Source organism: Sphaerodactylus townsendi, linkage group LG14 (genome assembly GCF_021028975.2).
Source record: "Sphaerodactylus townsendi isolate TG3544 linkage group LG14, MPM_Stown_v2.3, whole genome shotgun sequence".
Classification (NCBI taxonomy): domain Eukaryota; kingdom Metazoa; phylum Chordata; class Lepidosauria; order Squamata; family Sphaerodactylidae; genus Sphaerodactylus; species Sphaerodactylus townsendi.
This window is the reverse complement of record NC_059438.1, coordinates 2,550,632-2,575,715: the sequence shown is the minus strand read 5'-3', so window position 1 is coordinate 2,575,715 and position 25,084 is coordinate 2,550,632. Positions and strand designations below refer to the sequence as shown.

Below are 25,084 nucleotides of genomic sequence, written 5' to 3'. Positions count from 1 at the left end.
TCATAGCCCCTCTCTGTCATGACTGCTCACTGAGTAGGAATGCCAGCCTCCAAGTGGGACCTGGGGACCATCCAGAATTACAGCTCATCTCCAGACTAGAGAGATCAGTTCCTTTGGAGAAAACAGATGCTTTGGAGCACAGGTGTCAAACTCTTGGCCCTCCAGATGTTCATGAACTACAATTTCCATCAGCCCTTGCCAGTATAGCCAATGCTCATGTTGGGAGGGACTGATGAGAATTGTAGTTCATGAACATCTGGAGGGCTGCGAGTTTGACACCCCAGCTTTGGAGGATAGACTGTATGGCTCTGTACCCCACAGAGGTCTCTGTCCTCCATAGGCTCTATCCCCAGATCTCCAGGAAATTTCCAACCTCAATCTAGTAACCCTGCCCCCCATTCCCTGCTGGTGGCCAATGGGGATCTGGCAACCCTTTTCCTAAGAGATTTTGGTCTATCACAATTGCTCAGCCTAACCTACCTCATCAGATTGTTGTGTTGGGGGGTAAAGAGGAGGAAGAGACAGTGATGTGAGAAGCTGCTTTGGATCCTGATCAGAGATAAAAGTGAATGATGAATGAAAAATACAATACAATGAAATAATGGCTGGCACTCGGTGGCAACTGGCAGTGGAATTCTAAGCACATAATTCCCCTCTCTGAAATCCTTCTTAAGTCCACTGCAGTCAATGTGGGGATTGCAATGTGAATCCATTTTCTCTTTTTCTATTAGAAAGGAGAGGTTTGGATTTTCTTCCATTATGCAGAAAATGCTGTTAAGTCACAGCTGATTTCAGGTGATCCCAAAGAGGTTGCAAGGCCAGAGATGAACAGAGGTAGTTTGCTATTGACTGCCTCTGAGTAGCCATCTTGGACTGATTTTGTGCAGCTTCCAAGGTCTTATGAGATCAGGTTAGCCTGAAAGAGGTCAGGGCATTCTCTTCCATACAGGAGACTTTTTTCTCCTTTTTAATTGAACTACCGTATATATGCTTTTGTAAAGTGTTGAAACTTTTTAACATTTGCTTCCCGGGGGACCTTACGTAGGTGGGGGGGAAAAAAAAGCATAGAAATGTTTTAAAGAAATGAATAATACCAACAAAGCTAACTGCTTCATCTGGTGTGTGACTAGAGGTGTGCAAATATTTTATATTCATTGATTTGTTTCTATAATGGTTGGATTTTTTCTTTTATTTATAAAACGTGCTAATTGCTTCTTTGCAAAAAGGAAAAAAAGATTCAAGGCTAGGTTCAGTCAATTCAAAATGAAGCAATTCACAACAAAAGGGAAACAGACAAGAGCAGAAATCAAAAGTGTAGGCTTTTAATGTTTTTTTAAAAAAATTCTGCTCTGCACTTGAAAACTTTTAAATCAGCAGTTTGGTAAGTCTCTGCAGAAAGCAGATTTCCTGGAGAATACCCTGTTATGATTGCCACAACATCACCTTCAAAAGAAGAAGAGGAGTTTGGATTTATATCCCCCTTTCTCTCCTATAAGGAGACTCAAAGGGGCTTACAATCTCCTTTCCCTCCTCTCCCCCCCCCCCAACAAAAACCCTGTGAGGTGGGTGAGGCTGAGAGTTCTCTGAAGAACTGTGACTAGCCCAAGGTCACCCAGCTGGCATGTGTTTGAGTGCACAAACTAATCTGGTTTACCAGATAAGCCTCCACAGCTCAAGTGGCAGAGTGGGGAACTGAATCTAGTTCTCCAGATTAGAGTGCACCTGCTCTTAATCACTACACCACGCTGGCTCTCACCAGTGAAAAAAGAGGAAAGGAACCAGTGAAAAACTTTGACAGGATTCAAAGCAGGTCAATTAATTTGGGTGAAAACAGTCCCATAGGTACGCTGAGCTAAGGCTGATCTGGGCCCCTGTAATTGATGGAATAATAGTGTGTCTGGCTGTGCCTAAACTGTTAGGAGCTTGGGGTGGGGTGGGGTGGGGGTACACTGACATTATGTGTGGCATGACATCAGTTCCATGACAACAAAAAAGTGATGTCATGTTATTCTAGGAATTCTGGAATTCCTAGAGTATTGAGATGCCACTTCCTGGTTTTCCTCTAATTCTTCTTTCCCTCCATCATGGAGAGGCAAGGTGGTCAGGGACCCACTCAACCCAGGGTCACTCTCCCAGATGACCCAACTCTAAGACCACCCTTGCTGAAGCACATTATACATCAGGAGACACACTGCAATTAATTTGAGAAATGCTAAATGCTCAAACCAGCAGGCACACAACAGTTATGCAACAGCTGTAACAGAGAGAAGAGAAATTTGGCAAAATAGTCAGATAAAGATTTTTTTAAAAAAAAGATTGACTAGGAATAATTTATTCCCACGTTTTTGAGATTGTAAAGGAAGATTTGTTTTCTTCATGTTGTTTCACCAAGGCACAGGAGCATGTGTCCATAAATAAAGAACTAAGGAAACAAAATAACGTTGCCACAATCATATTTCGCCGTGGACAAGTCTGCCTAATGACCTACATTTAACAGTGCCACAAATATGTGTTCAGAATGAAATCTGAAGTGTTTACAAACTTTCCATCTCAGGGAAAACATCAGAGGGAATTCAAAAGAGGCAAAAAGAATTCCTGAAAGACGCCCACAATTTCTCAGGGGAGCTTTACCTATCCCAGTCCCCCAAGCATAATTTTTATTGTGCATTTTAGCATGTCTGTTTTTCAAAACTGAAGCACACTAAAACTCAGTTACCCAGAGACGTGTCTTTAAAATTAATGGTAGAATTGCCATCTGTCCCTTATTTTTAAAGCACATGTCCCTGACTGCTGAACACCTGCACTTGATTTAAAATTTGAAGAACAAAACAACACAATGCCATTATTTTTACATCCTTTCCCTCTGTGAAAAATAGTTCAGAATTGCAGCTTTGCAGAGCAAAATATGACCTAAAAACTAAGGCTGCACAAACATGTCCCTATTTTTTCAAAAAAAAGCTTCGCATGTTGCCACCGTGAATCCCCCCCCCCCCATTTTTCTTCAGTGTGGCACTGTTACTCATGGTTTGTTCATGATTCGTACAGAATATCGGGAGCATTTGTTTATGCTATGTTGTACTCCATTCCCTCATCGTTTCTGGGTTATATGCCACCTGCATGTCAAAATAAATATTGCAATGGATGCATATAAAGGGGAAAGAAACCCGCAATGTTGTGAGAAAATAAAACTCAAGGGTTCAGTCTGAATAAGAGGCAAATAGGTAGGTGACTGTCAAGTAAAATGGTAGCGCTGTGAATCTACAAAGCATCTTGACTAGAAACCTGAACAATAACATTATAGTCCTTCCTATGCAGATTCTTGTCAGTCTAACTGTGCAGTCAAAAATTGGGAAGGGCTGAAGCCACACTGGAAACGATGGAAGGGTTGCGCTGACATCCTTGTCACCAGCGCCATGAAAACTAGCACAGATGCTGATGCTGAGTGACTTACCTTGGCTGTTGGCCACCACAGTGACCAAGCACAGAAGCTGGCCCCTGTGGTCCACAGCTGCTGCAAATGCCCATGCCAGTGTGGAGGGGAACATTCCGGCAGCATTCCTGGGGCAGAGCTAGTTATAGATAGCTTCCAAAGTACTTTCAGCCCAGAAATGCTCCCTTCAGCAGCAGAGACGTAAGCAACTCAAAAAGGTGGTGTAAGTCATTTTCCACTATGAGGGAAAAATACACTTCTCCTTCTCCCCTGGTGTCCATGCACCACGGCACACCACCACATACCATCCCCAGTCCCCATTATATTCCCCCGCCCACTTGGGATTGTGCTGTCCACCTTCTAAATCTTGACGTAGATGGTCCACGCTAGTCTGATCCCATCAGATTTCAGAAGCTAAGCAGGGTCAGACTTGACTAGTATTTAGATGGGAGACCTCCAAGGAATACCAGAGTTGTGATACAGAAGCAGGCCATGGCAAACTGCCTCTGAATGTCTCTTGCCTTAAAAACACTACAGGATTGCCAGTTTAGATGCTTTCAGGTTTTCTGCTTGATCTCATTCAGTTCTGCTCTTCACTGCAGACCATATCCTACATCAGTGGTGGCGAACCTATGGCACGGGTGCCAGAGGTGGCACTCAGAGCCCTTTCTGTGGGCACGCATGCACAGGGTTCATCATGTGGGGGGTGGAAAATCACCCCCCCACACACACACACACACCCCTAGGCTGGCCTGGGCATGATCCTTTACCTGGGAGAAAGCTCAGTTGCCGGCAATGGGGCTTGCTTCTGAGTAAATCCCCCCTAGGGTTGTGATTCATCCATTTGAAGCGTTGCACGGTTGCTTCACTACGTTTACTCCCGAGTAACATGTGCCTCGGAGCCAACTGTTTTTTTTCTAAACTAAAACCTCAGTATTCAGGTTAAATTGCCGTGTTGGCACTTTGTGATAAATAAGTGGGTTTTGGGTTGCAATTTGGGCACTCGGTCTTGAAAAGGTTCGCCATCACTGGCCTACATGGATTTTGGTTGTGTGACTCCTACAATCCCTGCCAGGTCCTTTTCGCTAGTCAATGGATAAAGTGTTTTGCTTGGTGCTCCTTCATGGAGAAGCAGGAAAATCCTCAGCTGATCTGAAACCCCTATGCAGCCCAGCTTTTAGCTGGCTTAAGTCTATACCTGTCAATGGGGGCATTTCCTGCCAAAAAGGCTACAGGAAGCTGACTAAAGCTGGCTCTACCCCCTGGAATGCCCCCACGAGTGCTAGCATGGGCTTCCATATTGGAGGAGTGCTGGCTTATCAACAACTTCCATGTTCATGCACTATGGAGTTGTATGGTACCCCACCAGGGGCATTAATACCCCTCCTGACAGTATATTTGCCCCTGGTGCTGGTGTGCGGGGCACTCATGTTGCTTAGCCCTCGCACTGCCTCCACAATTGCTTCCCTACCCCCTCTCTAACTCTTATAGGATCTCCTCCCTGTCTGGGTGTTTGAGTGTTTCTGTAGGTTATTTAATTGTTTTAGATACAGAACTGTATTGTAACTTTGTTTTGACTCGTTGCTGTCTCAGAGATCCTCAGTTTGGTAGAGAGGTGGCATACAAATATTTTAAATAAATAATCAGGCTTTCAAATCACAATTCATGACACACAGAATGAAATGAAACCTCACATAGTCCCTTCTAGGAAAATGGAAGATTGTCCCAGAAACTGCTACAATATTCCTCATAGGTTGCAATAGGTCACAAGTCTTCAGCTAACATCAGGGATAAAGGAATAGGCCCATCTGCTTTGGTTTGCTTCATCTTTCAATGCTACAAAATTATCTTTTATGATATGTATATGTATGCCCTGCCCGTCTCACCCGACAAATGGGGCATAACTCTCAAAAACTCATATCCTAAAAATCTTGTTGGTCTCGAAGGCACCACTGGGCTTGAATCTTGTTATTCTACTGCAGACAAACACAGTAACCCCTTGAAACTATGCACCCTGTTGTTATTCATTTATGTGCCATTTATATACCCAAATGATGCAAAAAATAACACTGAAAGGTATTAATTTCATTGGGGGCCATTTGGTATGAAAAAAGGGAAACTAATACAGAAAGACAGACATGCTTTCACCAAAAAAAAGAGAAACTCTAAATGTGAATATCAATAATTCAGAGAACTAGACGCAGTGGGTCCCTTATTAGGCAGCAGAGCTCACAGCATGTTCCCCCAATCTTACCTTTGAGACTAGCCCTGCTGAAAAGAAAACCTGATTCATTGACGGATTTATTTAAAACATTAAGAGCCTCATCCATACTGTGTGTGTGTGGGAGGGGAATAGCTCTAGTGCATGGTGTGGCCTCATGCCGACAAGTTTGCCCTCCCTGGGGCACTTACCTGGTGGAGGGGGTGGCTGCCCGTCCCGCAGCCCCAATGACACAAAACCTGGGAGCCCGGGGTGCAGCAGAGCTGCACTGACATTCGCTCAAACACCAGCATGGGGGAGGGGGCAGGCACCCTGGGGGTGCAGCCAACATTAATCAGCTCCCTCCTGGGTTTTAGGGCCAGGAGCATGGTGCACTAACCCTCGGACTTATGCCCTTTCGGTGGCATAAGTCCTGTATGCCCTGTAGGGCTTTCCAGCGATGGGGAAGTGTTGGGGCTTTTTCAAGCTCCCTGCGCCTCAGGAAAGCCTAATTGGAGGAAACAGGTTTGGATGTGGCTGCCTTACCCCACCTCTTCAGAGACCTGCTCAAGGTGAGTCACAAAATAAAACAAGATAAAAACAAATTTGTTAAAAGGAACAACCATTTAAAAGCCAGCCATTTTTTTTTACTTTGTGTTATTTCATTTATATCTCGCCTTTCTCCCCAGTGGCAACCCAAAATGGCTTCTCTGCTCCACCTTAATTTTTCACCAACCTCTGAGGTAGTTCAGGCTGGCTTTTCAGGCTGAGAGAGTGTGAATGGCACAAGGTCACCAAGCAAGCACTACGGCAGAACAAAGATTTGAGACTGAGTCGTCCAGATCCCAGTCCAACACTCTAACCATTATGACACATTGTCTCTCATATGGGAGCATAAAAACACATAACAGTCCAGAAGCATACAAGCAGCATTAAAAAAACAAAACAAAAAACATAACAACGATAGAGCATGAAACTCCAACAATTACATTAAAACTCCCATTTTTCTTTGTGAGTTGATTAAATGTGTCAAAGTGCTCAGAGTAGAACAGTAAACTGGGGGGAGGGGGAAACAAATGGAAATGACCAGTTTGTGTGTGAGTACAGTGTGCATGTGTGTAAAATACAGTCAAGTCACAGCTTACTTATAGCAACCTCTGGTGGGGTACTCAAGGCAAGTGAGAAGCAGAAATGGTTTGCCATTGCCTTCCTCTGAGAGTCTTCCTGGGAGGTCTCCCTTCTCAAGTACCGCCCCAGCTTAACTTCTGAGATCTGATGAGATTGGGCTATACTATACCACTAGCAGGGTACCCGTGCTTCACTATGCATACTTCATCACAGCCTCTCTATGAATTTTGGGTGACATTCAGTGTACTTCTTTACAGCCTGTTTGTGAACTTTGGGGTGACATGCAGCGTATTTCCTCACAGCCTGTCTACGGACTGACGGATTTGTTTTTGCATATTTTCCAACAGTTTCCTGTAGGTGTCTTTTTCTAATGCAGTGTGTAAAGCGCTTTCTGTGTTTAATTCTTCTTCTCCCTGTAGCTGTTTCAGCAGAAGGGATAGGTTCACATGCATTGTGGAGGGCGGTATTAGAGTGCAGTTGGCGCACCATGGTGAAGGACATGAAGCTGGTGGTGTTTAACTGTCACCCTTAGAATGTTTGTGCAGCATGTCTGTGGACTGAGGGGTTGGTTTGCCCTTAGAATGTTTGCGCAGATGGCCAGAGATGAGCAGTGAAAACAGTAAATAGGTAATAAATCGAGTGGAAGTGAATATTTTGGGAAATCCTTTCTTAGTGAGTACCTGGAGTACGAAAGGAACAGGTGTGCCAAATTTCATGTGTGTGGCTTTGGTGGTTTTTGAGTTCTGTTGATGAGTCAGTCAGTGAGTGGAATTTCGCGTTTATAGATATAGATTCCCCATCCCTTGTGAATTCAATAGCCCACACTCTGGAATCTGAAAATAAAATATAAATTGGTGGATCGCAAAATACAGTGCTATTCCAAAACAAGATCCAGTAATTCAGGACCCCTAAACTATAAGGGGAATTCAAGCAAAGGATAATTTTGTATGGATTTTTATATATTGTTCTGTCCCCATTCCCCATCCCCGCCCCTTACTCTGCTGTGGGAATATAGCAAAAAACATGCAAGTTCTTTCATTGAGAAGTTCAGTGTGAAGGTGTGAGAGGTGGTAGAATATGTGTGTTGTTAGATTGGTAAGATCTAATGTGTGTATACTGCATTAGAACTGGTGAAGGGAAGTTACAAAATCACTGTTCAAATATTTGAGAGGTGTTAATGAGCAAAGGAACGGGAGGCCTTATGTAACCATGCATGAGGGAAGTGTCACAGGTATTGCTCTCAGCCCAAATGAAGTTAGGAATACACATGGCTGTGTTAAAAAGAAATGTCTGCAGAGAAAGGTGGTGGGGTGGGGTGGGGAGGGAGATTGGTAGTGCAATCCTATGCAGAGTTATTCCAGTCTCTTCCTCTGTGTGTTAAGTGCTGACAAGTTGCTTCCAACTCTTTGCAACCCTAGGAATTAATTACATCAAAAATATCCTATTATTAACAGCCTTGCTCAGGTCTTCAAAACTGAGGAGTGTGGCTTCCATGACTGGGAGGCGTGGCTTCCATGAATGAGTCCTTCCATCTCATGTTGGGTTTTTCCCTGCTGCCTTCAGCTTTGCCTAGAATTATTATCTTTTTCCAGGCTAAGACCTTTGAAAGCAATGACATGACTGGAGTACCTTTGACTGGAGTACCTTTGAATGACATGACTGGAGTACCTTTGCCTAGCATTGCATTTTTCATGAAAAATGCAATCCTAGGCAAAGGTACTCCAGTCTGATGTCATTGCTTTCAAAGGTCTTAGCCTGGAAAAAACAATAATTCAATGAAGGTAATCAGCTGAACATCTGAAGATGGACCCATTCTGGGCTGTGAAAGTCTCTTGAAATGAAAGGTTGTTCTCAGGGCTCTCATTCATTTCAACGGGGCTGGTGCAGAACTTCTCAGTGAGTGGTGCCTTTATCATGGATATGGGTCAAGAGAATGTCTGCAGAGTAGCGCTGCCAAACTTCAAGTGGGGCTTGGAGTTCTCCCAGAATTACAACTGATCTCCAGAATAGACAGACTTTCCCTGAAGATGATGGCAGCATTGGAGGCAATGTTCCCTGTAAACTGCATGTGTGCATGGCTGTATTGGTGATGTACAGATGAGGGGCTGCCAAGCAGGGGGAGCTCTCCTGGGCAGCTCTGTTTCTCACAGCATTTTCAGACTGACACACAACTTTGGGGAATGCTTAGAGGGAGTATTGTTTGGAGGGTTGTTCCTAGAGCATTTTACCCCATTGAAGTTTGTCCCTCTTCAAATCCCACCTTCCCTAGTTTCCAAATCTTCAGGGATTTCCTAACCAAGGTTGTTAACCTCCAGGTGGTGGCTAGAGATCTCCTGGAATTACAAATGATCTCCAAAAGAGATCAGTTCCCCTAGAGAAAATGGCCACTTTGAAAGTGGACTCTATGGCATTATACCCAATTGAAGCCTCACTTGTCCTCAAATCTTGCCCTCCTCTGTCTCCAGCTCCAAAATATCCAAGTACTTCCTGACCCAGAACTGGCAATCTTATTTCTAACAGAGTTGGCAACTCCAGGAGAGCAGAGCTTGCAGTCCCCTACAACGATGAAACTCTGCCAAGAGGTTGTGTGGTAGTCCAAAGCAAATGGATGCAGACTATAAAGCTATCAGCACAGAGAAAAAAATCCTATGATGTGTGTGTGTCTGTGTGTAGAGTACAGTACCGTACAGTATAGTACATTTTTTTTTTACAATCTTCTCCTAGGTCTCCTATGAGAGACATGAGCTACTCCACACTAGCCAAGAAGTCACAGATAGTTCATAAGCTGTCTGTTGAAGAACTTTGGTTAATATATTGATTCTACAGGATATTAGGAAAGCAAGGGTTAAAACAAACAACAGCAGCAGCAGCAGCAGCAGCAAAAAATCCTATTTTCTACCTTATACTTGCCTGGCATTGAACAATCTCACGTTCTAAAAGAGTTTGTTCATGTGATATGACTACGGTTGAAACACTTGACCATTCTCTGTTTCTATGCCCTAAATACAATAAGATACGCATGAAATACATGAATTCCATTTTCTTGCAATGTTCTCAGTGGCATGAGTGTTATAAGATACCCAATCTCCTGAACAGCTCTGATGTACTCTTTTGTGAAACTGTTGCAAATTTTATACTGGAAATGAGTAATTTTAACTGTATTTCTTAACCTTGTTTTGTTTTAAAATTTTGTCCTGTTTTATATGCTAATAAAGGCTTGTGTTGTTGTGTTGTTGTCCATTGAACAATCTAAAAGGAAAAAAAAATACTGTGCCACCAAACCTGGGATGAGCAGATTTAGATCCAGCTCTACAACAAATAAGCAACTTAGAAAATGATATTTTCTCTTATGATATACCACAGGTAGATTTTTTTTTTTAAAAAAAAGAGCTTTATAGATTGCACCCAGTTCTATCCGGAAATGTTAGCTATCATAGATTGCACAGTTCTGGCCTAATATGCTCCATTTAATAAGCCAACCTCCCCATTATGTGCTACTTTCATGTTCAGATGAGTCTCGTGGTGTATGGTCTCAATTGCACACCTGTGCAACCAGGCAGCAGTTATTGGCTGTGCTCAAACGTAACTGAGGGCATTGCTAGAAGGTAATTAGACTGCCAAAATGACCTTGCTAGTCTTCCTGGGTTAATGTAAATAAAGGGAAATCCAGAAGAGAAATCAGTTCACTCTCTCAGAACAGCAGTGATAAAAGAAAATAAAGTTTACTAGGCTTCTTAAGAATCAAGGAATTTATCAACACCAGTTTTATTCTTCCAAGGAGCTCACAGCAACTCATGTGGATCTCCTTTCCTCATTTCATCCTTACAGCAACCTATAAACTATGATCAGCAGAGAGAGGGAGTCCCCAGGAAGCTGCCATAACACATAAAATTTTTGAATCCATGTCTTCCAGACACTAATTCAACATTCATTAAACACTAGATATTTAGTACCTCACCCCCACACCTGAAAAAGCGGGGAAAGAGTCCAGGAGCCCAAAGAAACAAGAGGATCGTGTAACAAACGCTATATTTCTGTTCCCTACATCTGTATTAAGACGGTACAGTGTGCCAAAAGCCAAAGCCCTCAATATACTAAATCCCTAAAGCAGCATAGGAGAGTGTACATAACACAAATAAGTCAAATGCAACTGAAAGGGGGGAAACGTTTTAGGTTGTTCGCCTTGCCTATATTACAGAACAGGAGTGTCACTTTAGATAATGTGCCATTATGATAATTGTCATTGCGATAATGACCGGGGTGATGAAATACCTATCCTAGCCAAAGCTGAAAAATTAGACCTGTTTCTCAGCAACTTCCAGCAAGTAACCGCAGGGGGGGAAAGTGCAGGGAAGACTGGAAGCCGGTGAGTTATTAGGGAATAAACACAATTTGCATGCCTTTATAAATAATATTAGAAAGCCAACTTATCAACAACAAACAGAGGGGAAAAAATTAAGTTACAGCCTCATACCGAACTGGCAGGCAATACTCGTGATTTATGGTGGTTATAATCATTAAGTCCACTGTAAGATACATCACTAATTTGGTGTCATTGAATAGTAAATTTACCCTGTTTGACAAGCTGTTCATTTCCAGTTTTTATTTTTGCCCCCAAAAGTATTTCCTTTTTCTTTTCTTTTCTAGTCTGATTAATGAAACAACAGTGGTGCTAAACCTCGTCAGTGTTTGGGGCCACACAGACAGAAGGAAAAGGATTATGTCTACCATGAAAATATCGGACAACCTCATTTATTTGAAAAGAGCACTGGTAAAAGGTAAGCAACTCCTTGCCGTGTTTTAAGGGGCACTGGGGAGGTGTTTGAATTTCTCACCCCTGCTGCTTCATTCCCCATATCAATTGTATTCCTCTCCTTGCAAAACAAATTCAGGATTTTCTATGCTCTGCCATTTCTTTTCCTTTCCTTTTTCTCCCTTTCCCAACCATAAAATATTATATTTACCCAAAAGATAATGATGAATGTAAGTTGCTCTCCCCAAGTGTATCCACAAAGGTTATTTTTTGTTACTGTGCACTGTATGTGAATTGAACACAGCCTCCTCTATTTTTTTTCCTGAAGATGCTTGTGGGGGAAAAACAAACAAACGCTCTGGGGTTGTATCCAACTAGCTTTTCTACAAGTGAACAAGGAGGAGGAATCCCCTCTGACCACTCAAAAAGGTTTTGTTGGGGATCATGGGACCTGCATGTACAAAAGACTTGTGAGCCAGAGAGTGTAGTAAGGAGGGGAATTGGAATAGATTGAGTAAAAAGGTGATCTGAATCAAATATCTAGTCCTCTTTCTAATCTGGAGAACTGGGTTTGGTTCCCCACTCCTCCACCTGAGTACCAGAGGCTTATCTGGTGAACCAGATGTGTTTCCGCACTCCTACATCCCTGCTGGGTGATCTTGGGCTAGTCACAGTTCTTCGGAGCTCTCTCAACCCCACCTACCTCACAAGGTGCCAGTTGTTGGGAGAGGAAGGGAAAGGAGCTTGTAAGCCACCTTGACTCTCCTTACAGGAGGAAAAGGTGGGATATAAATCCAAAACTACTCTTCTTCTTTCAAATGACCAGAACATCTGCATTGTTCAAGGTCATCTGTGCATCAATAATTGTGTTCAAAATCAAATAAATTGTTATCAAGATTGTTAAGATGTAATCAGTCCTAGCTTAAGTTTATTTTTATTTGTTTTGGGGGGCAAGGATATTGTGCTGTGCTTCATACTCTTTCCAGTGGCTAGAATTTCCAAGGACAGCTGTTTTCATGAAAAGTTTCCCTGAGAGGGGACAGGTTGCAAACTTGTAGGTGGGTCCAACATCTCACAAGGGAAGGGGTATGTGAAGCTGTTCAACTAACCACTCTGCACCAAATAGCTAGAAGTACCTAAGTATTGCAATAATAAACATTTTAACCACATAAGCCTTCTCAATGTTTTATAAAATGTAAACAAGAACAAAATGCCTTCTCAAATATCTTAAAGTAGTAAAGTTGCATACATCCAGACAATATGAACACCAAAAGTTCAGATTCTCTGTTTTAAACACATTCAACCTTAGTCTTCAAATGAAATATACAAATAGCATACAGATTTTCTGTTATCAGTGAAAAGGCTCTAAGGTTCAAAAAATATCCAGAAAATTATTTAGCTGCTTTTTTTTTTGGCAATCTTTTTGGACTGATCAGCCATCAGTATGGTTTGATCTCATGTGCTCTTCTTAATGGCTCGATTACCTGTGTAACCGAGAATAAATTATATGACATTTCATCCATTCATAATTATACGAAATTTCACGAAAAATTAGGAATGTCTGGACCCACTCATATGTTACTGAGGCAGATTCCATAGGGATCACAACAGATACTATAGAGTCTTGTAGAAAAATGTGGACTCATTTTAAGTCAAGTAGGACAGGAAGAATGATTCTGGGGATCTTTAGAGGGAACTGTCATATTTTGGGGAACTGAGCGGATACTGATTAGAAATGAGTTCTGCTTCTTTTATGTATGAGTCCACAAATTGTCCCCCAAGGCTGTTCACACATCTACGGTTGATGATTAAGATGCAACTGTAAAACAACTGAATGGCTCAGGCTCCATTAGAATAAAGAGATGTGAAATGTGAGAAGGACTATGAGGTTCAATCACATCAGATTAGTTTTACATGACTCTAATACAGTCTGTATACTTTATATTATGTCTTGGTGGAACAACTCTCTTAATATCTCTTAACAACAACTACTACAACATATGGCACAAACCAGCAGTTGTGGTCCCAGTGAATATCGCACACAAGTTGCCATACCCCCAAAAACCGAGATAAAGTCTACATCTATCAGCTACAAAATTCCACATTGCTTGGATGTGCACATAAACTATCAGTTACAAAATTCCACATTGCTTGGATGTGCACATAAACTACATCGATACATTACAGCATCCTATGTTTGTGAGACAAATCTGATACATACGACGGCCAACACCAGCTGAAGATCTGGTGGCTGTGATTTCATATACTAATAATAATTTCAACTATTCTATAGCCCAGTTTTCCCCTAATTAATGTGTTGACGTTTTCTTGGATCTATGTTGTCTTTTAGGTTTCCCAGCATCCTTTTTTTGTGGTGGGGGGAGGGTAATGCAAATTTAGCTTTGCTTGGCTAGAAGCCACCAGCCATCAAACTCAAGAAAGCAGGAGAGAATCATTCCGTCACTTTACACAACAGAACACAATGTTGTTCTCATAAATTCAGGCTTTATTTAGTTCACAGCTACCTTACGGCTGACAGCTGTTGGCTGCCTCCCTCCTTCCACGTTTCAACCACGGTGAGCGGCACTGGGAGACGAGCCAAGTACTCTTACAGTGCTAGCCTAAGCAAAGCGGCAACCTTCTAAGCCCATTGATGTCAATAGAAAGGTATCACTGTGCTGAGATGGACACTCTTATTGATCATTCTATATCCAGGCATATCATTCTATATCCAGGCATATTCTGCAGTCCACAATGGATTATTCAGTCCCATGGTCAGGCCAAGGCAGCCAGGCGTCCTGCATCAGGAATGTTTTCTACCTTCCCACTGGCTGTAATCAGTCACACTCAAGAGAATTTTCATCTTTTCACACAAATATATATTTTTTCCCTTTTGTGGTATGATATTTTCCACATTAAGAAAACTCCTTGGAAATGCTTCTCACATTCTGGTAGCATCTTTACCTCCCCCGGGAACAGCCATTTGCAATTCAGAAAGTGAACTTTTTGTTTGGTAGGTGAGAAATCTCCACCTCAATTCTTCTACAACTCTGATCACTGCCAACCAGCTATTTCCCTGCTTCTGTGTAAAATGTCAGCTCCTTATCAAAGTGAGTAAAATGTCAGCTCCTTTTCAAGGAGGCGGATGGGAGCTCTGGGAGCCCCTGAAAAAATCAATGACACATAAAATCCTATGGGCATTTTCCAAAAGGGTCAAGATGTGAAATCTGTACAAAGGAAGTGACTGTTTGAGGTTATGGTAAGGGTTCCCACTTCAGCGGGAGGCCCCCTACCCCTACCCCCCATGGAACTATCTTACCACTGAGCAGTTGAGAGGTAGGAGAGAAATGGAGGTGACCAGCATTGTGCTAATGTGATGACATCCAGTTGCACTGGAAGTGATGTCACTGCTTTGCTGGCAATGTCACTGTATCGCTGGCCTGCCTGGTGAGTCTCTTGGCAGTAGCTACCCTCATGCTGGCAACCCCAGGTGATGGGATTAGAAGATGTGACTCAATGACTCCGATGAGGTGGCAAGAAAGGTAAGTTTTGTGCAGAATCTCTGTAAGCCAAGAGCCCAAAATCTCTGGCTCATTCCGCACATGCAGAATAATGCACATTCAAACTGCTTTCAGTGCTCTTTGAAGCTGTGCGGAACAGCAAAATCCACTTGCAAACAGTTGTGAAAGTGGTTTGAAAACGCATTATTTTGTGTGTGCGGAAGGGGCCTCTGTTTGTCCACTTACACTTTCCATGTTTCTGGTTTAAAATTCTGCCACTACCGAAGCAGTAAAACACCATGTTTTTATTCCCCTTTCCTACAAATCATTAGAACATATTTTGAATTTACGGATGAAGCTTGTTAGTGACACAAACAAGTGCCTTGTGACTTTCTCCAGATAGTAACTTCTTCCTGTCTTCATGGTCAGGAGAGGGTCCAAACAGTTGCAAGCAGGAAACAACAGAAAGTATCCAATTCTATTATCATCAAGGCTCAGGTACCTTTCAGTCTGGCATTGCCATACCCATTCCACATGTTCTTAGAAACAGCAGTGCTACCACTCAGATTGCTGAGCTCCCAAAGGTGCACTGAGAATCTTATATTATTTACATGTTTTATGCATGCCAACCTCCAGAAGGTTTAATTTACAATGCCGCAAGCGGCTGGAAACTGTAGCGACATTTGATCTATTACTCATGGCTTCCCAACAACTGTGCAGAAAAACCCATCAAAAGTGTCCATGATGCATGTGAGATATTATCATACCGACTCCTTGCAAATGTGCAGATGATGAAGCAATCTTATTGCATATTTCTTTTCCCCAGCTGTTCTCCCCCCCAAGAAAATGCTTGTTCTGTATAGCAAGTGGCTTTTCGAGTAATCCATTGCATACAGCTTGAATATTAGGGTTTTAGATTACCTTTTCCTGTGAAGATCGATTGATTTCTATACCGTAAGCCCTTTCAAGAAAGACTTGTTTACATCACCTGTGGTTGGATCTTATGAAATAGAATAATAAAATGGGGGGGTTGTATTTAACCAGCTTTTCTGCTGTTGAAACGGGAAGGAAGGGTCTGCTTTGACCACCAAAGAAGAGGCTACTCAGGAGATTATGGGATCTGCATGGACAAAAGCTATTTGGGTTAGCAGCTGAAGTAAGAAGATGGATTGGATGAAACTGAGTGAAAAAAATGGCTGGATTTGATGTGTAAGAATGTATACACAAACCATAGGAGTCAAGGGGAATGTCCATTGCCTTCCTCACTGCAATGTGGATCTGGTATGCTGAGAACTTCAATATGACCACCAGTTGAACTGGCCATTAATAAACTCATGTTAGTGCTACACAGAAATGTTGATTGTCAGAGACACTGTGAGAAATGCTAAGCCAGTCTGGTAATAGGTAGTGCCCATCAAATTGCAGCAAACCTGTAGGGTTTTTCAAGGCGAGAAACATTCAGAGGTGGTTTGACATTGTCTGCTTCTGTGTAGCAACCCTAGACTTTCTTAGTGGTCCCCCATCCAAATATTAGCCAGGGCTGACCCTGCTTAGCTTTTGAGATATGACAAGATTAGACTGTCCTGAGCCATCTAGGCCAGGGCAAATTGACTCAGAAGGAAATCCCATATTTTACAATGGGCTTTATTCTTAGGAAATTGTTTTTAGCATTGCAATCACTGCCTCCTAGTGTAACCTACCCTGAAATTAAATCTTTACTAATATGCTGTTAAATTAAACCTAATTACCCTTCGGGGGTGGGGCGGTATAAAAACTCAAAAATAAATAAATAATGAATAAATAAATAAATAAACAAACAAACAAACAGACAGACAGACAGACAGACAGACAGACAGACAGACAGACAGACAGACAGACAGACAGACAGACATATTTGGTGTCTTTTGTTTTTGGCATGAGGGAACAGATTGTGGTTTGTGATTTCAGACATCATAACAAACCACAGTCAATACAAATTATTGTTAACAAACTACAAATTATTGTTAACAAACCTTATTTTGATGTCAATCCAGCAACCTTTAGTGTTTGAACCTCTGCATGCAGACTTCACAACTCATCAGGAATGGTAGATTAAACCACCATTTAAAAACCACAGTTTTATTCACAGAATGCAGCCAAAGTTAAGTGGTGAAGTTTCAATATGAGATTCACCTATTTTTTACACAGTCACAACTAAAGCAGAATTACTTAATTGGCCCTCACCACCACCAAGCAAAAACAATTAATAAATTGTGCTTTTGAAACAGAAGATGTTTTCCACAACAATTTTGAAGCCAGTTGCTTTCACTTGGAAAGGTCAAAGTTTTCCACTTCAGTTCTTTCCTTTATACTTTTTCAGAGCTTTCAAGAATACAACCAAAATCTCATTTATCAGAAGAGTTTGGAAAACATCTCCAATACTAAAATAGCTGGTTTCGCCACAGAAAATAAACATACGCACACAGAGAGACAAATGTTATTTGCATCAGGTTACACTGACCTGAATAAATACAGTTAATTTGGATAATTAATTATGAGTAAGAGAGGATTCAGTGACACAGATTTAAAATAAATTCCAGTTTAGCAGCATGTTAAATATGCCATCAGACAGAGACAAAGCGAGGAGCACTGGAACAGACAGTTGCAAATAAACCTGAACAATCAAACTGCCAATCAAATGTTTCAGAATACCTGAATTATTATAATACATTTTCATAATTGGTGCTATGTGGAATTGTGCCAATGATCTCCAGTGGTCAAGTTGAGCCCTGAAAGGTATGAAGCTGAGTCCGACAATTGGTCTATTCAGGTTAGAATTGTCTACTCGGTCTGGCAGCAGCTCTCCAGAGTTTCAGATTGAGGTCATTCACATCATCCTGTGAAGATCGATTGATTTCTATATCGTGTTAGCTCGTGTTTTCAACTAGAAATGTCGGGGGTTGACCATGGAACTTCCTGCACTGCAAGCAGATATTTTACCACTGAGCTATGGCCCCTCCTGTAAGTTTCAAAACTGAAGGGAGAAGATGCATACATGGAGTCAACACCAACTGGGATCACGTACAGAAAACAACTAGTGGAAAAACTGGTTGAATCTCATCCATAGGATTTCCCCCCTCCCCCGTCTGCTTAGCTGATAGCCTCATTTCTGGTGCATTTCCTAGTCCATGTGATGTTTCTAGGACAGCTTCATAACAAACCAGGGCTGGGAAAGTAGCTCATGTTTTTTTTTTCTTTGAGTAGAACTAGTTCTCATTACAGACACAGTTGAAGACCTCTAGTCTAAACAGCTCATTTATTAAACAAAATTTGCATCCCTAGCAGAAATGAAATCACAGGGGAGAATTCTGAGACAAAACAGAATGCATGAATGGGAAATTCAATAGTGTCTCTGGTGCTAGTGATATGAGACACTACAGAGCTTGACTAGGTGAACCATCTCCTTTCATATGTTCCTGTGCACCAGCTGTAATCTTCAGGCAGCCATCTGCTGGCTATCCTATTACTTAAGGTGGCTTGTCTGGCTTCGACCTGAATTTTCCATCATGACTCCTATTCTGAGGAAGAGTGAGAGGTTTGCCAAATCCAGGTTAGGAAATTCCTGAAGGTTTGGGATGGTGCCTGAGTTGGGGTGGGTGGGACCCCAGCAGCGTAGAATGCTGTACAGACCACCCTCCAAAGCAAGTCTCTACAATCTCTACAAAGCAAGTCTCTACAATCTGCAGATCAGTTGTAATCCCAGGTGAACTTCAGCCTCCACTCAGGGGTTTAAAACTGTATGGCCCCTTCTGCACAGGCCATTTAGATAGGTGAGGGGCCAGTAAAAACGCCAGTGTGGGGGAGGTGTTTGCACCGCTGCTGGAGTGCAGTGAATACCTCTCACACCGGCGTTTTCTTGACTCACTCGTTGAGCGAGTCTTTTGGAAAACGCTGGCTTCCATTCGGTGCTGAGTGAATGGCACTGGGTCAGAGCCGGCTTTTTTGCTGGGGCCACCTTCACGTGAGGCCGCTGCTTTTTTCCCACTCTTACCTCCTTTCAGCTGCTGTCACTGTATAGAGGCCAGGGGACACACCCCCTGGCTTCCATCCCTGGAGATGTTGCCATGGCCATGGGGGCATGTCCCCTGGCCTCTGTACAGTGATGGCAGCCGAGAAGAGGTAAGAGCGGGGAAAAAGCAGTGGCCCCATGTGAAGGTGGCCCTGCAGGCAGTGGGGCACCAGGGCCATTCATAGAACAGCATGCATATGGCCCTGGGGGTGCACAGATTGCCACTGTCGGTGCACCCCCGCTCACCTGACCATGCAGAAAGGGCCTATGAGGGGAACCCACCTTGGAGATCTTTAGGAAGTGCTGCAAGACCTTGTTTGCCAGAGCTTTTGATGGGGGTTGGGAGGGAGAGATTTAGAATTTGTTATTTTATTTTGGTTAGGTATTGTAATCCATCTCCAAACTCAAGGAAAAGTGAACTAAAAACGTTTTAGTAAGTGAATTGGTTCAAGACACAAAGGGAGCTGCCCAGATTCTACCAAATACAGCTGTTTTATTTTGTTCTTATTTATGTCTATATTTATAGCTTTTATTCTTACTACCATTGAGATCAAGGGAGATAAGAAATAATTAGTTTGCTTTCCATTAGTTTTTTGAAGGGGAATGGAATGTAAACCTCAGTTACATTCCTGAAGGGATCTCAATATCAAATATCAGCTGTGCTTGTTGGAAGTGAAGGACTGCATGTTGTCTCTTTGACTTCAGAAGGGGCTATGGAGCTAGAGAGATTAGTCAGGTCCCTGTGTATCTTTCCTTTCCACTGCTTTGATGCTATTCCTTTGATATGTAGACTGAGACTCTCAGGGAATCTTCCTTCCTTCTGGCTGATAGCTTCCCTTTTATCAGTCTTTCCACCATGGTCCCTTCCGCACATGCAGAATAATGCACTTTTAATCCACTTTCAATGCACTTTGCAGCTGGATTTTACTGTGCAGAATAGCAACATCCACTTGCAAACAATTGTGAAAGTGGATTGAAAGTGCATTATTCTGGATGTGCGGAAGGGGCCATAAGAGGAAGACATGTTCTCCTGCACCTCCATCCATCCTAGTTAACTAGGTAGCTTAGAATGCTATTGCTACTATATCTTATCCTGAATGGAGTTCCTCATAACAAAGTGATAAAGCTAAATAAATGCTCCATATAAATTTCATTTGTTGACCAGTACACACAATCCCAGTTCTGATGTGTTAGATATGCACTCTATAACAACATTAAAGAAAGGTGTCATTACAGAAGTAAGGGGTAAGAATACGAAGCAGAATAATAATGGTGAAAAAATCCATTCTCCAAAGCGCTCTCCTCTTGCAATATCTGTTGAAGAATGTCATAGTGCATGGGTACTATTGGGTTTCCTATTAAAGGGCTCAGTGTTGTAAATATTGTTGCCAAATTATATCCATTAGCTGACACAAAGTGATGATGTAATTTAGTTACTTAAATGAAAATGATCTCATTTATGTTGGCTGTGTCATAGTAGGTGTAATGTTAAATATGTTCATGGCAATAGTAGCTTTATTCTGAGATTAACCATGGGTCAGTATGTATTTTACAACTCCACTGTTGCATAAAAAATAATGAACCTGTGAATATGCTCTTGAGGCAAGAGAAAGTCCATCACCACAAAATAGAAAGATAAAGAAAGGAATATTTTGAGTTAAAATGAAGAAGAAGAAGAAGAAGAAGAAGAAGAAGAAGAAGAAGAAGAAGAAGAAGAAGAAGAAGAAAAAGGAGAGTTTATTTTCATATCCCTCTTTTCTCTACCGAAAGGAGTCTCAAAGCAGCTTTCAATCATGTGCCCCTCTCCCTCAACAGGTGGAGTTGAGAGAATTTGAAGAAAAGTGTGACTAGTGCAAAGATACCCTGCAGGTTTCATGTGGAGCAGGGAAAATCAGCCCAGTTCATAAGATTAGAGTCTGCTGATTATGTGGAGGAGTGGGGATTCAAACTCAGTTCTCCAAATTAGAGTATGTCATTCTTAACCACTACACCACACTGTGCCAAAATGAGGAAGTAGCATCACAGCAGAAGTCAACTAATAGTTTATTTTCTGCACAGTTACCTGAAATTAAGCCCCACTGAATAATATGGGAATTACTTCAAAGCAGACTTGGATACGATTGCACTCCAGAGGGGATACAGAAAGATATAAAGCATAATTTGGTTAAGTATACATGCACAGCTCTGCATTTAGCCACATCTCACATTGGTCTAAAAACAACAATGGAGATGAAGGAAACATTTTGCAATGGCACCCTGGCCTGCACAACTTGAAATATGTTTATCATTCCTATCAACAAAAGATAGGACAACCAAACCTCTGGTCAGGGTGGGAAATCCCCTACCCTGAGTTCCCTTTTCCTGACACCTCTTAGGGGTATTTTTTTTTAAATCACCAGTTCTGAAAGAGTGAAGATATCACTTCCAGGGAAAGTGATGGAAGTAAAACCATAGAATTTCTGGTGGTTCCTAGAGCTACCACTTTCAGGTTAACACCGGAAGTGACATGCTTGTGATGGCAGGCCCCAGCATGTCCTCACCTGCAACTCTCCCATTGGTTGCTGGCCAGATCTGGCAACCCTAACTAAAAGCACCTGCTGTTTAAAAAACAGTACATCTCTATATTTGTATTCATTCATTCAATTTTCAGACTGCTCTCTCCTGTTGCAACAGTCTCAAAGCCGTTTACTAAATTCATTCCAAATAAAACATAATAATAGTCAGTATTATTGTATTTTATTGTATATTTCTCATGGTGTTACTCAGATTTCCCTCTTCAACTGTCCAATGTTCCCAATTTCCAGATTCAATCAGTGCTCTCCTATTCATGTTCACTTGTAAGTAAGTTCCCATAAGTTCAATTGCACTTATTCTCAAATACGCTTTCAGGCTATAATTCTTTGCAGCATGCTCCTAAATAGAATTACACCCTTTTAAATCTATTTGGCTTAGAAGGGTACAACTCCACTTGGCATAGCTCTGTTATTCCATTAGTGGCTAGGTCCTGCCCTGAGGGGAGGGGGATCAAAAGATCATTAAATCCAGAGGCTAAAACTACTGAAGTGCATCACTGCCCACTGTCTAATAAACTCCTGACAGAGAAGAAAGGAGATAATACTGAAAACTGAAAACAAGCTGGAGATGTTGCGGTACCAACTTGAGGCACAGATAGGGGCTATGAGCATGAGGGTCTAAATGTATACTGCCTCACAAACCCTTCCCTCAGTCAGCTTATGTAGCCCAGTCAGTCAAGAGTTTTTGGTCCATATATGAAATGAACAGGCACACAGGGGAGAGGTTTGACCTCGGTCTGAGATCTTTAAAAAGGAAAATATCTTTTATTTGCTAAAAATAGAGAGACTCTCAATACACCAGAGCACAAAGCATAGGAAAATGATATCAGAACACTGCAGGATATTACAGATGGGAGAAAAGAACATAAGGATAACTACAATACATTTGTTTACTGGAGTACACATCTCAGGGGAGCTACTTCAAAAAAAAAAAAGAGGAGACCTACACAAACTTGAAATAAGGTCAAGAAAAAAGGGCTCCTGCTTCCTGCTTCCCCAGGAGTTTTCTCACATGACAACCACAGTGGGGAATTAGTTCACCGATTTTGCCATTCCATGTGGAGTATCTTTGCACATGGAACAGCAAAACTGACCAAATAACTCCCCTACTCCTTGTGGGTTTTGTGTGAGAAAACTGCTTGGGGATTAGGCAGGAGCTCTTCCCTCCCCAGTGTCATTCTGAGCCCATATGTGTTCCCCTGTGTTTTTTAGAAACAGTTCCCCACAGCTGTTATGTGGCTGTGGAGAACAAAAGGCAAGCTAGTAAAATTCATGAAAAGGTGTATCATATAGTTTTCCTCTAAGTTGTATACTCACTGGCATTCCCTAGATATTCCCTTCCTCGGAATGGGTGCAAGGCGCCCACATGACTTTTCAAAGTAGAAGCTGGTCAAGATAGACTTCACTCTATTTGTTCCATTTGTTTCTTGGACCTTCATCTGTGTGCTTCTGACAGGGTGTCCAAATCTTTTTATCCTTCCAGTCTCAGCCAGGAAAGTTAAATTTTAACCTATTCTGAACCTGGGAACTGATCCACACATGTACCTTTTCTCCAATCATCCCAAACCTTTCTGATCCCATTACTGTATCCAAACAGCCATTTCCCCCTACTGCTTCCTGGCAGGAGGACAAAAGGTTTATTACAATCCTATTGGCCTCCATAAATGAAATTTGGCTCATCCAAGCCTGCAATTTGAGAAGTTTCCAGTTCCATTCCTACAGAAGGATCAGTGCCACCATGAATATTAATTAAGGGATGCTGCATCTTGCTATCTCTACTGGTTAAGTGGTATTTTGCTTCTTCTAAGAAGTTAGTTGTTCTCAGACCTTTGATGGTGCTACTTACATGGGACATGGCCAGATATTTTATTTATGAAAACCCTATAACCTGCAAAAGTCTTAGCCTAGTGACCTCTGAGGCCACACTCAATCCCTACAATATGATTTAAAACACAATAACAGCATTATTAACTAAAGCCACAGCTAGCAACAACATTAAGATCATACATTACTTATTAAGAGGCATCATCAAAACTGTGGGACAATGTCCACCATAAGAGCAGGAATTTAGCAAATAACCTGGCTGAATAACAGGGCAGAATAAGAAAGTTTTCACTTGACATCCACAACTAGATAGGTTAAAACACATGCAACAAATAATGACAGGGGAAGTTTTCCAGGGGAGAGACACCATCACAAAAAGGTCCCGTCCTAAATAACCACCCACCTTGTTTAAACACAGACTTACCCATTATTCTTCACTATTGAGTTGGTACAGACAGCTTAGATTTTTTCCAGTCACTGCAATCACATATACTGGAAGCCAACCAACTAGATATTATGGGAGAACATACAGTCTTCCTAATGTATGCTGATACCATGTTGTGCGATTGAGGTAATGAAAATTAGGCGTGGGAACCTTTTTTAATCGTTATTTTTTCAGGTTCAGATTTAATAGTCCCCCAAAAAATTCAAAACAGTTGATTCCTGCTATAGGATTTTTTAGGTTGTTCAAAAATTTCTGGGTTAATTAAACCCAAACCTTAAAAGATCCTGATGCCTCCCAGCTCCATGAGAAGCTGGGAGGCAGAACACAGGCACAGAGCTCAAAAGTGGGCTGTCGGAAATGGGAGATAGCAGCAGCAGAGGCGTACCAGGAGTAAATGGGGCCCGGAGACAAATTGTCTCCAGGACGCCCCCTAGGCTCTGCCCTTTCCCCGCCCACCTTGGCTCCGCCCCCACTGCCCTTGACCCCGCCCATGTCACCATGGACTTGGGCAAGGTTTAGGGTGCCCACCTCCCCCCCCAGACTCCCCCAGCAGGACTTCCTAGTCAAGTGGAGGACGGATTTTGCGCCCCCCCCCCCACGTGACCAGAAGAGTGGCCCGGGGACAAGGGGTACCCCTTGTCCTTAGGCAGATATGCCACTGAGCAGCAGTGGTGGCAGGTCCATGTGACCCAAATCATGCTGAAAAAATTCAGGATCAGCTGTTTGGATCTCTTTAAGCTGCTGTCTTTTCGAGGCGAACCCACTCCCCTGAAAAATACTGATAAGGTATTTTTCAGGGGAAGGGGGTGTCTGGCTTTTGGTGAATGCCTGCCTGTAATACACACTATTAATATGCCTGTACAGCTTAGCACATATGAACAAACCACTGGATTTCTCAGGATTTGCATTCACATGTATTGATGATTGTAAATGCAAGGTACATGTTCATACAACATGATGCCGGTACATATTGACAGGAGCGAAAGTAGCATTCAGTCCTTTTCATGGACAGCGTTTTGGTTTTTGACATTCATGCCAACAGCTGGAGAGCATATGAATCATGTAAGGAATAACATTTACAAGAAACTGAATGATAATATTAGCAAAAAAAGTTTGACTTCTGTCTGGAAGATCCACACACAGGCTATTTAGATTGTCTGAATGTTTCTACTGGCAACTGTGA

General features: G+C 42.2%; 1 protein-coding gene across 3 annotated transcripts in view; it reads right to left on the bottom strand.

The window, feature by feature from the left end:
• The window catches only part of CDH8 (cadherin 8), a 260,317-nt gene that overhangs the window by 106,799 nt on the left and 128,434 nt on the right, over positions 1 to 25,084 (bottom strand). The gene's annotated exons all lie outside the window — the stretch shown is intronic.